The sequence below is a fragment of the Amblyomma americanum genome, chromosome 1, assembly GCF_052857255.1.
Source record: "Amblyomma americanum isolate KBUSLIRL-KWMA chromosome 1, ASM5285725v1, whole genome shotgun sequence".
Taxonomy (NCBI): Eukaryota; Metazoa; Arthropoda; class Arachnida; order Ixodida; family Ixodidae; genus Amblyomma; species Amblyomma americanum.
The window spans coordinates 58,502,132-58,514,909 of NC_135497.1; the positions used below are offsets into that span (position 1 = coordinate 58,502,132).

At 47.0% G+C, this 12,778-nt stretch overlaps 1 non-coding gene across 1 annotated transcript; it reads right to left on the bottom strand.

Annotated features, from left to right (window-relative positions):
• Positions 1 to 10,311: 10,311 nt before the first annotated feature.
• Positions 10,312 to 10,473, bottom strand: LOC144116539 (U1 spliceosomal RNA). Its single transcript, XR_013311874.1, has one exon. It is a non-coding gene; the product is annotated as a U1 spliceosomal RNA (small nuclear RNA).
• Between the last annotated feature and the right edge of the window lie 2,305 nt (positions 10,474 to 12,778).

Genomic DNA, 12,778 nt, shown 5'->3' on the forward strand with positions numbered 1-12,778 from the left:
AGTATTGGCTTTATTCTTGTTAGTATTTTGCTATATGCTGTACTTGGCTGTTATCGGTCATTCTTGTGTTCATTCTCTTTGTTTATTGTTTCATTAGTTATTTATATGTCTGTTGCCTGTTCTAGCTGTTTTCATTTACCGCTGCTCTCGCTGTTTTCTTGTTTTCGCTTTTTTGCTTCATGCTTGCTGTCACGCCTAGTTTATGTCTTTTTTTTCTATCGCCTTGACTGTTGCATTACCTCCCTTGAGTGCCTTCCTTTGTGGTGAAATAAATTTACATTTTGTGCGTGTGAATGGTGTACCAGCACCAAGACCTTTGGGTTGTTCCTGGGCATATAATAAAACGCCGGTACACTTTGATGCGTTCAGCGGAATGCTAGGTGTGATCGACACGACGCCTACCATAGAGAGCGGCAGATGTGCGCTCTGTCCCCGCGTTGCGGAGAGGAGGGAAGGAGGCATCCCAAGTGTGCTGCCTACTTTCTCCGTGACGTCACATACCTTGACTGAGCGGAGCGGGAAGCGTCCGCTGGAATCGCATGCGCACTGAGCAGGGCATCAAAGTGGGTTCTGCATAAAACGCCGGTGCACTTTATTGCACTCAGGCTAACGCTAGGCGCGTTCGATGCGACGCCTGCGTGGAGACCTCCAGACGCTGGACCACAAACTTAGCTAGGGAGATGCAGCTTTTCAAGCGAAAGTTTTATTGGCCGCAAACTCGCGATTTCGCTGTGGAGGTACTCCGTCGAGGCACGTGACGTAACAACGCGCCCTTCGCCGTGGAAGGTTACTGTGCTTCGCGCGCTCGCTGCGCCATTTGGCATGGCGTCACACCACGCCGCTCGCCGCCGCCGAAGTTTGGTAGGACGTTACACCGCGTTCCTCGTCGTCGCGCTCGCCTCCGCTCGCTTCGACAGCTGTGTCGCATGCGTGATAAGATGTCACAGGATTGAAAAGGAGAGCTGGCGTGCGCCGCAACCACAGGTGAGGCGACAGTATGGACGGCGACAATTCTGATAAGCTGGAGGACGCATGGAATCGACAGAGGAACGAGATGAGGAAACGAATAGCCCAGGAAACAGACGAACAGCGTGCCGAACGACTGGCTAAACACCGTCGGGAATATGCCGCCGCGAGACAGACACTTTAACGTCCGGTGTCTCGACACTATCGGCAGCGACAGCAGCCGGAGGAGAGACCTGAGTCCTGCTTCACTCAAGACGGCCCGTGATGAAAGACGGAATGCGACAAAGAGACTTCAGCGGCGAGCTCAAGAAACCGAAGATCAACGTGCCGTTAGCCTAGAGATTATGCGTAAAAGTGACGCGCCCCTTCAATCCTTGGATAGCCTCGGTGCTGAAATCAAACATGGACCTACAGGTCATACTGGACGTATATGCTCGTCCTTTATACGTTCTGGAATATGTGAACAAGGCCAACCGGGTAGTTTCACACTTGCTTTCGCTACATACATCCTGGCATAGCAGAGCTAAGCCACTGCCATTTTTTTCTAGGAACACATAACGTTGTGATGTTGGGCGATTTCAACTGCGTGCTCGATACGGTCGCTGTTGTGCAGGGCCCTGGTAGGGGTAGGCCAGGCTGCAATGCGCGCGAGTTGCACCGCCTAGTCAACCAGTTTATGCTCACAGACGCATATGAGCTCCTGTACCGCGGCGTCTTTGTGTGGACTTCGCGTCGCGGGTTATCGTCGAGCAGATTAGACAGGGCGCATCTACCGACGGGCCATTCAAGGACAGTGTGCGTTGCTAACGTAATGACGCTGCCATCCTCGCCGGTATACATATCAGACCACCGCCCCTTTCTTCTGTCAATCGGGGTTCCGTTGCCTGCAGTGTCTCCTCACAGGCCATGGCATTTGGATGTGCGCATCCTTCACGACGCCAGCACGAGAGAAATGCGAAAGCAGGCATTGCGTTTTAACGCGAGAGCTTTAAGGAGCTCGTGTCGCAGAAAAGCCGGTGTCGTCGGCGTCTTTGGCCGTGAGCGAAAAATGGCGCAAATCGGTGGACTCCTGAACCCCGCCGTAAGGGAAGGGATTTTCCATACGGCGTGGTACGGGTGTACAGCGAGAATTGAGACAGGCGTCATTTCCTTTCCTTAAAACCAATTTTGATTTCAGTTTCTTTTCCTTACAGCCTGGTTCGGGTGTCCACCGAGATATGCGAGACAGGCGTCCTTTACTTTCTTTAAAAATTTTATTTTCAGTTTCATTGCCTTACGGCGCGGTTCGGGTGTCCACCAAGATATGTTTCCTTTTCTTAAATTGTCTGGGCATGGGGTCGCACCGAAGGACGATGGCGTTCCGTGGGTTCCTTGGCAATGCTGCAACACTCTGTCACGTCCTGCGCTTGAAGGCGAAGCTTAAGCGTTCTCCAAGTTTTTGTCCTGGAGGATGTCTCTATTTCGCGTCGAGTGCGCCAGCCGCCGTCGGCCCGGCGAGACCGGTTCAGCAAGACCGGTTCCGCTCCGCGGCGACGACCTAGTTGTAACGTCATGTGCCTCCTCGGAGCACCGCCACGGCGAAATCGCAAGATCGCGGCCAGTAAAGCTTTCGGTTTAAAACCTTGTGCACGATGGGATTCGAACCACCATCCTTCCTTCCCGCAGCTGAGCGTGCTAACGACTACGCTACTTCCTGCCAACGCATGTGTTGTTCCCCTTGTCTAAGACGCTGGACAGGGTTTGCAGAAAGTCGTCGAATCAGATGAATGTCTCCCAAATGCCCTCCAATGTCACCAGCATTTAAGATTCACAAACAATTGTGTACTTATTTAACATCTTGACCACACATCAGCGACACAAGCAGCAACACTGGCTATCGGAAACGTGCCATGGAAACTGGCTGCTAGTATCAACGTAGCTTCTGACGTAACCACCGAACAGCTATAAAAGTGGCGCACCACCGAAGACCTTCTTCACAAGCATTCAGCAGCAGCGGCACCGCAGGAGCTGCTATCTGTACCCTAAAACCTTGACCTTAAATTGCAGGTTAGTTTTTCCTTTTTTCTTACATATTTTGCAATTTTTTTTCTGGTAGCCGCTGCTGCTGACTGCTCGGTCTTTCGTGACGATAGGAAAAATGACTGACACATGTCTCGCATGAAACGAAGAGCTTTCTGAGGATGAAGTGTTTCTAACGTGATCGGAATGTCAGTATATGTATCATATTGGCACATGTTCAGGGGTAAATGAAGCCGCATACAAAAAAGGCAGAAGGTGCAAAAAAGCATGGAAGTGCCGAGCATGTAATACAGCTAAGGCGCGAAGCAACCAGAGTGGTAAGAAATCAAAACCAGGAACCGGAAGCAAATCTTGCAAGTGAAATTGCGGATATTCGTCTCGAGGTCGCAGAAGTACTTGAGGTTAAGTCAAAAATCGACACACTATAAGTGATAAAGGCCACTGTGGATGCTATTGAGCAGTTTATGCAGGAAATGTCTACAAAATACGACGAAGTTTTGTCAAAAATGAAACAGCAGGATGCAGACATATCTGCCCTCGGAAAGCGAGTGGAAAAGCTCGAGGCTCAGGTAACAGAACAAGAAAATCAAGAATTAAGGCAACAAGGTAACGAACTAGAGCAGTATGGCAGACGTCAAAATTTAGAAACATTTGGCAGCCCCACCATAATAATGAAAGCCTACTGGAAAAGCTTAATGTCTCGGCCACTGATCTCGAGCTTCCGCTCCTGTCCGAGGGAAATGTTGAGGCTGTTCATCGGTTGCCCTCACGATCTATCAATGACAATGACAATGAGGTCGGGGAGAGCGCTAAGAAGGTTGCAGCTGTTCTTGTACGCTTCGTATCCCGTTCAACCAGAGACGCATGGCTTGCAAAAAAAGGACAGCTAAAGGGAAGGATATGTAAAATATTCTTCGATGAAAACCTGACAGCACAGAACAAGGCGCTCTTTTGGAAAATGAAGAAAACGGCGAAATAAAAAGAGTATGAGTTTGCCCAACCAAAGAATAAAAAAATGATTGTTCGTCGCGGCCACCGCAGCCGAGTTATGAGGATTAGGACGACAAACGATCTGGACAAGATATGTTGAGGAACGGGCGGTAAACGCATCGCGGTAACTCATAGCACTGACACCCTTGAAAATGACAGTTCCGTTCACATATTCTTATCATGATGCTTATCAGTTCAAACATTCAAAGCGCCTACGAGAAAAAAAAATTTCTTTATTCCATCTCAATGCGCAAAGCCTTTATAATAAACATGATTCTGTAGAAATCTTTCTGAATGCATTAGACCATAAATTTGAATTTTTAGCTTTCACTGAAACTTGGTTCACCATCGATTATGATTCTATACAGTTTCCAGGATACAAATGCGTATCAATTTCACGGAGTGATAAGAGAGGAGGTGTGGCTATTTATATAATGAACACCTTAATTATGCCCCCATACAAGAGCTTTGTGCAATAAATCCACACTTTGAGTGTCTCGTGGTAAAGTGTGTTGGTACCATATTTGCCGTTGCACAGGCCAACAGGCCAACTTCTGGATCACAGGCTATTTTTTTAGCATTTCTTGAAAATATGTTAGAGCAGTGCATGCAGTTTAAGTTGCCTGTAGTCTTTTGTGGTGATTTCAATATCGATCTTTTATTGCTTGATTCTACTCAGCAAAGAATGCTTGATATTTTTCTCTCGTTTGGTTGTGAAAATGTAATACATATGCCAACTAGAGTGACAGACATCTGCCATACTTTACTAGATGTGTGTGTTACAAGCTACAAAAAGGATGATGTGCAAGCAGGTTTACTAATAGCTGATATTAGTGATCATTTACCTAATTTTATGATTTTAAACGCTACTGTACACCACAGAGTCATTCCAAAACATGTGCACCCATTACATACTGAACCATTAATGAAGCTAAGACCATAATATTTAGAAACTTAGTAGCAGAAACAAGCTGGGCCGATGTTCTTCAACTGCCTGACCCAGTCTCAGCATATGACGTCTTTATTAAAACAATTACTGAGCTCTACAATCAAGCCTTCCCTACAATAGAATTCAAAAATTGTAAAAAAGCCAGAAAGCCATGGATAAATGCCTACCTTCTGAAAAAAATTAGAGAGCGTGACAGAATATTTTCCTCTTTTATCAGGACAAAAAATATAGACTGTTTTACCGAACATAAACGAATTCGTATTAAGTTAAGCTCTGATATTAAAATAGCCAGGACTAGTTATTACGAATCAAAGTTTACTGATATCTGCAACAACCCTAAACAAGTATGAAATACAGTAAACAAGTTAGTGTCCAAGAACAAAAGAGGCGGCATCTCTGAACTCGTTATAAATGGTGTGCCTTACACAAGGGCGTCGCTTGCCGACAAACTTAATGAACACTTTCTCATATCAGGGGCTTCAAGTAAATCTCAGGCAGGTAACTGTGATTTTACAAAGTAAATCACGTCCAACATCCAAAGCTCAATGTTCATGTTTCAAACTACAGAATTAGGAGTCTGCACAGTAATCAAAAACTTAAAAAATAGCAGTGCATGCGGTGCTGGTGACATTACCGTTCAACCTATAAAATCCATCAGTCACATGATTAGTCAGTCACTTACGCATATATGCAGCTTGATTTTGAGTACCGGAATATTTCCAGATAAACTAAAAATTGCCAACGTCGCTGTCATACACAAGGGAGGTGATAGAAATGATATAATTATAGGCCAATATCGGTCCAACCAATCCTCTCGAAAGTAGTTGAAAAGTTATAAAGATCAGGCTACTAAACTTCTGCAAGCGAAACAATATCATCGCCAAGCAGCAATATTGATTCCAGAAAGAGAAATCTAGTGAAATGTCGCTAATGAAATTTAAGGACAAGATAATAGACAGTTTTGAGCAAAAAGTTCATACAATAGGCATTTTTCTAGACTTTAGAAAGGCATTCGACTCCATTAAGCGCCCTATTTTACTGTAGAAGTATAATTATGGCATTAGACGAACGGCTCTCACATTAATTAAGAATTACCTCTTAAATCGTCACCAGTACACAAACATTACGAATGCAAAGTCCAGCTTAGCTCAGATACAGTACGGAGTTCCATAAAGATCAATCCTTGGGCCGTATTTCTGCTCTATATAAATGATATCATTAACGTGCAGTCTACACCAGAAATAATACTGTACGCTGATGATACCAATGTATTTATCTGCGGACAAGATCTAGAAGTCCACCAAGTAGAAGCAAACCAATGTATGGCTGGAAAATTTGTCGACGTGGCTCCACGGTAATGAACTGGAGTTAAACACTAAAAAAACTAAGTACAGGCGCGGACAGAAGTAAACGGAGCGCGCTGCACAAGAAAGAACTGCTTGTGAGCGCCGCCTAGCCGAACCAGACGAAAGCTCGAAATCGCCACGCGCATATGCAGGCTCCCTTCCGGTGTGACCCTCTCAATGCTCCGCTTGCCTCGCATTCGTCCGGCGTCTATGTCGTGCTGATGACGATCATGATCGGATGGTCGCGCTCTCTGTAGCTAGCGAACATTTAGGAATACACAGACCGCTGTCCTGATAAGGCAAATTGAGCGGGGATGGCTCCACCTTTAAGCCGCTTCGTGTGAGAGAGCTGGACACGCGTTTGCGCCGCAAATAACCCGCGTGTTTAGAAGTTTTGCTGCCGCTGGGACTCTTCTACGTCTAGCTCGCAAGCAAACTCGCCCGAAACACTAGGCGTACTGCCGCAGTTTTGGGTTAATTTTCTACAGTTATCACTGATGATTCGCCTTGTCCCTGCCAGGCACCGACGCAGCACTAGTGCATGCACCCTGACTGGCTCCCCCGAAGCAAACTGTCCCTATTCTGGATCCTGCTTGTAAGGCCGCGCTTCATCAACGCGTACATTTTTTTTTCATTCCCTTAGCTTGCAGTCACTGCGGGCCTCCGGTCAACGTGGAGAGCTCTCAGTGAAGCACAGAGCTCCCCCCTACCCGCGTGCCACCCCCCCCCCCCTTCCCCCGCAAGCAGCGGCAAAGGCGCAGGAGGCACGGGCTGCTTGACAGGACCGCTGTGACAGCCGAAGACATCTGGCTTTGTTTAGCGCATCAAGAAACCATGCGAGGCGCGCACAACGAGCACGTGGTGCCGCTTGGCCTTAGGCAGCATTCCCGCGGCGGCAGAATGCGGACCACCTCGCATTTCGCGATGGGCCCCTTTTTTCTTTTTTTTTTGGCATGCTCGATTGCACCGAAGCGTCGCGGGCCTCCGCCGTCTCACAATCCTGCGGCGAGCCAGTGGATTATTGGTCCCGCCTATTAGCTAAAAAAAAACTTCATCCTTCGAGAGGCGACGCGCGGGTGCGGCAGGGAAGGGGAAATCATCAAGAAATACGGGCGAGAACTTCCCCCGGGGAGAGGGTTTTCAGAATGTTTTCGGTATGTGTTACTTTTCCTTTTTTGCCAAGCCCCGGGCTCGAAGTTGTGTCCAACCTTCAGGGGCTGTGGCTACCTCCATTGGTTATCGAAGCTTAGGGCGGGCCCCGAAATATGACCGCCCTAACTTCTTTGTTTGCAAAAGCTTTAAAATTGCATGTAAAATCATTGGAGAACAGTCTTGTCTAGTTGAGCTAGAGGCTCCGTGCAGTGGCACGTAATTCTATAGACCTAGACTCTAACCTCGGGTCGATGAGTAAGGTCTTGTCGAGTTTCTCTGTGTGAGATAATTTCTTTTAAGTTACAGTTTGACTGTCTGTGTGAGTCAACTTGTAACGCAGTTTGCCCTTGTACATCCTGTAAATACATTTTTCTCTTTGTCTTCATAATCTGGCATCAATCAACGTCTGCTCCTTCAACACCATCGAATTCACGTTTGGAGAGGTCTTGTGGCTCTCCGAAGAAACGCAAAGAACCATCTTTTAATTTACTCTGCTCTTATCGCCACCGAGACAGTGCGCTGCGTATCGCGCTATCATGTGTGGAGCAGAGCTCATGGTAATCACTTTGCATGCACCTTCGGATCTTAGGATGACTACAAGCACCCGCTGTCTCAAACACGTGGATTCCGCGCCAGCAGTGCGTCACTGTTGCGTGCCCCGCGTGCGAAATTCGGCATTTATAAGTACCCGTGTGCGCCCACTAATAGCGCGAATGTCCGGACCCCGTAGAGTATCTGTTACGGGTCCAATGGACTTATTTTTGGAAATGTGGCGGATAGTTTGAAGGATGCTTCACTCCAGCCACCGGTTGGCCCGGTATTGCACTACCTCTGGGCTCGGCCTTGTCTTCAGCGCGTCTTTACTATCCTGTCTTTCTATCCCATCTTTCAACTCTCCTACTCTCTGCACGTGGTAGCGATTGTGGCTCGGCTTGAGCCAGTGAGCAGGCCTGTGCACTTTAATTTTCTTTCTTCCTGGCAACAACAACAGACAACAACAGACACTAATCAGAGTGTGAGCCACGACAGAGCCCGGCAAGCGATCCAAACTCTTCTGTGCGAGCTGTATTACTTCACTGCTACCGGTTACATATAGACATTGGTCTGTTTGACATATAGGCGTGGCAACTCAACAGCTGCATCAGGCACATTTGGAAGCAGTCACTATTCTTGAGACGCTGGATCGCGCTGCAAAGAGCGCCAAGAGCGGCGTTTTCGTCTCATATTAAGCTGACCTCCTAGGCGAGGATCCATTGTAGGAGAAATGTGGTGCAGGACAGACACACAGGGAGGATGCTTTGCTGCTCCATCGGTTCCTCGTGGGAGCAAGCCGAAAATGAACGGTAACTGTATTAAAAGAACCTGGAACGGCGGTGGTGGATCGAGTGTTTTGAGTATATTTGGTCTATAGCGGGACAGAAATGAATCCCAGAGGCAACTAAAGTTCCAACGAAGCGCGCTATTTGCGATGGAAACGCGCCTACAGCTGTCTCAGATGAAACGGCATAATGATAGCGTCGCCCCCGCGGGATTTGTGCCATCAAGGCAGCGGTCTGTGCTTCCCGAAATGCCCGCTCGCCACTAAGGGCGCAACCATCCGACCATAATCATCATCAGCAAGACAATAGACGCCGGCCGAATGCGAGGCAAGCGGAGCAATGAGAGGGTTGCGCCGGTAGGGTGCCTGCATATGCGCGTCGCAATTTTAAGCTTACATGTGGTTTGGCTAGGCGGCACTGACAAGCAGTTCTTTATTGTGCGCCGCGCTCCGTTTACTTCTGTCCGCGCCTTTACATTATGTTCCGCGCTCGCAACAAGTGTATAAAAGAAGAAATACTTATACCAATTTCGCGATGAATCTATCGAACGTGTAATATCACATAAATTTCTCGGTGTCATATTTCACGAACATCTAGACTGGTCAAATCACATTGAAAAAGTTCGCATTGGTATATCTAGGTCCATTGGTATCATGTATAAGATAAAAGACCTTTTGCCTATCTGGCTAAAGAAACAACTATACTACACACTGGTACATTCGCGCTTCCAGTATTGTCTTGTTTTCTGGGGCACAGCATCTAAAACAAGCATAGAAAACACATACTTATTATAAAAAGAAATTTTTGCGACTAATAGATAATGCACCATACCTTAGCCACACGGACCCATTGTTTAGAAAACACCAACTGCTTACACTGTGGAATGTTATGAACGAAAAGATAGCGTTAGCTACTTACGTACACAAGCATTCCGATCCTAAAGCTTTTTGTCATCAGTATCAAACGAAAACACACACCTACAACCACCGGCACGTATATTATAACGAAAAAATACGTACAAACTACGCCACCCAGAAACTTAGCTACAGAATTTCCAGTTTTTTAGATCATCACCATCCTGCTGTAAGCATTATCCAGGAAAGTCAATCTTTGGAAGCTTTCAAAAATAGCATCGCTATATATCTGTTGTCACTGCAGGCATGACCCCTCTTTTCGTTTTCATTCTGTTGTTTCTCACAGTATTTGCCCAGCTGTTGTACATAAGTGTTCAATATGAAATAGCTCCAGTCTCAGTGTTAACCAATCCACTCTGTATTTCCTCATGTAGTGTTTATTTTATACGCTGAATGTCTTGTGCTCTCGACTGGGAGCAAGAAGGGCGCAGACACTTTGTTAGGCATCCATTTACCTTTTGGTCTGCGCCCTAGGCAACTTTACCACACGTTGACTGAATAAACTCTTTGAATGGATTTCGCCTCACCGCACTTTTGGCCAAGAAAGTGCTCCTGAATTTTTGTTTTCTCACCCGTCGACACACGAACCACGCCGTAAAGAAAGGAAGGAGTACTCCAATGTGTGGTGGTAGCATTCTGATTTTGGAATTTCATAAAGGGGGCTGGCGCGAACGCCGAGCCCCGACTACCAAAAATTTCATGCCCAGCTACTCCATTTAGGAGTAGTGGCGTGCTTCAGCCATCCGCAGTGCAATGGCAGGCCTCGGCACAATGCCCCGACCTTGCTGGTCGCCAGAGACACAGTACCAGGTAAGTATGCAAAAGACCGACTGAAATTCGATGTTCATTCGATGAAATTCGATTCATACCTCTGTTAAGTACCAGCGGCCAATACACTTCTTACGTAGTTCCTTTTTTTTTGTATTAGGCGCAATCTTGTTTAAAAAGACACCGACGGACGGGGAGGGAGCGCAGACTGGAAGGAGTAACTGAAGTTAACCTAATAAATGGTTTAACAACAAGATACATAATAAATTAGGTGTTAGATGTGTTCACACCTTTCAACGAAATCGGGTTGCGCGTGGGGCAGCGACCATGTAATTAGCAGCTACCTCCCTTCAAGCTTTTTTCAATTAAATGAAAAAAAAGATGTTTTTTATTTGAGTTCTGGGGAAATGAAATGGCGCGGTATCTGTCTCACATACCGGCGGACACCTCAACCGCGCCGTAAGGTAAGGAATAGTTAGTTATATTGATTTTAATGGCGCAAAAGCAACTATGGCTATGATGCGCCAAACACATTAAGGTAAGGAATACACGAGAGAGTGAAAGAAGAAAGGAAGAAAGAGGTGCCATAGCGGAGGACTCCGGAAAAATTTCGGAGAGAAGTGCTAACGCTAGCCTAGCGTTTTTCAATTGTTCGGGCCGCGCATGGTGACAGGGACCGTCTGAAGGAGCAGTGACGTCGCCATTGCGCCTCTTCTGGTCGAGTCCTTAGGACTCGCGTCTCAGATGAGGTGCGCGTGGTGACGGCGAAGCTGCGTATAGCTCAGTGCACCCAGTCGCCATCGTCGCTTCTCTGCCCTTGGAAAGAGGAGCTTTCGGAGCGTCTACAGCGTCTTTTACGATCATCCTCTTTGACAACGGCTGCATGGCGTTGTCGACGCAGTCCAACTGCACATCCTGAGGTGCTTCGGTTTGAGCGCCAGGAGTTATGGTGCCCTCAAGGTGCCCCTGCTTTTACATCTTCCGTCAGGGCTGTGGCCCAGCCAGTTGGCAAAATTTCAGAGCGTTTTTCGTCCATTTCCGGGATATTGCTCAGTGGCTCCTTCTGGTTGATCGCGATGAAGTTTGCGCACACCCATTTTTTGCTGTCTTGCCGCAGGTTGCCGCTCATCTTAATGACGGCCTTAGGGCTCCGTAAACATTAGGATAAATCAAGGAGGTGTTAGATTCCATGAAACGAGACTCAGTGCCAGGGCCAGATGGTCTTCCTCTGGAGTTCTATTTACAATTCTTGCTTATTGTAGGCCACATTTTCTGAGATGTGTCAAAAATTTGCTTCACTGATTCATTCTCTGATTCATTTTAAAGAGGCCGCATTGTCCTTATTCCTAAAAAGTCTCCTTTCTCGACATGTCCTGCATATTGGCGCCCTATCACCCTACTAATTTCAGAGAGCATTAGCAAAATTACTCGTTCGCTTTCTGCGGTCTCTTCTCCCGTCCCTCATTTCCTGCCACCAGGTTTGCTCCATCCTGGGTCGTGAAATACATAGTTACTCTTCCGTAACGCAAGATATCCTACAGTATACTCTACGGCGGCGCTCACAGGGTCTTTTTGTTTCCCTCGATCAAGAGAAGGCGTTCTACTTTATAGAGCATGATTATAATTACGGTACACTGGATCCTTTCGGTTTCATACCTTTTTTCGTGCTTCTCATTAAAGAGATGTACAGAGACATTTCAAGCACTCTCCTCCTCGATGGCCGGGAAAGTACCGCATTGTTGTTGGCCGCGGCATCCGTCAAGGCTGTCCGCTCTCCCCCCTTTTGTTTGTGTTAGCATTATAAAGCCTTTCCTCTTGGCAGTCAATCACCACTCTCTTTAATATTAGAGTTGGATTTTCCAGGCAGTGAGGCAGTACGCGTCACCGCTCATGCAAATGACATCACACACTTCTTAGCTGATGAACGCAGTATGCTCGAAGCTTTAAAAGTTTTTCGTGAGTACGCATCCTTGTCCAGGGCTGCTCTTAATTATTCGATGAGTCGTTACTTTTCTGTTGGGAATCCTCAGACACGTATTACATGTGCGATAGCTTTGCAGTGTTGCGCGAAGATGCGCATTTTAGGCGCGACCTCGACTGTGCTGGAATATGGGATGGAATGTGGTCTTCGGCTGTAGAGGGCGTTACAGCTCGTGTGCGGAGAGCGCAGACATTTTATCTGCCTCTGCTTGAGACGCGCCACCTGGTTGAGTCGGTCGAGCTGGGTACCTTATGCTACTTTTGCAACATTGTTAAACCACCCCTCCGCGTCATAAGGCTGGTGTAGACTACATATTTTCTTTTTCTTTTTTGGTCGGGCGCAACAGAGCTTGTAGCTCGTGCTGTTCTTGGACA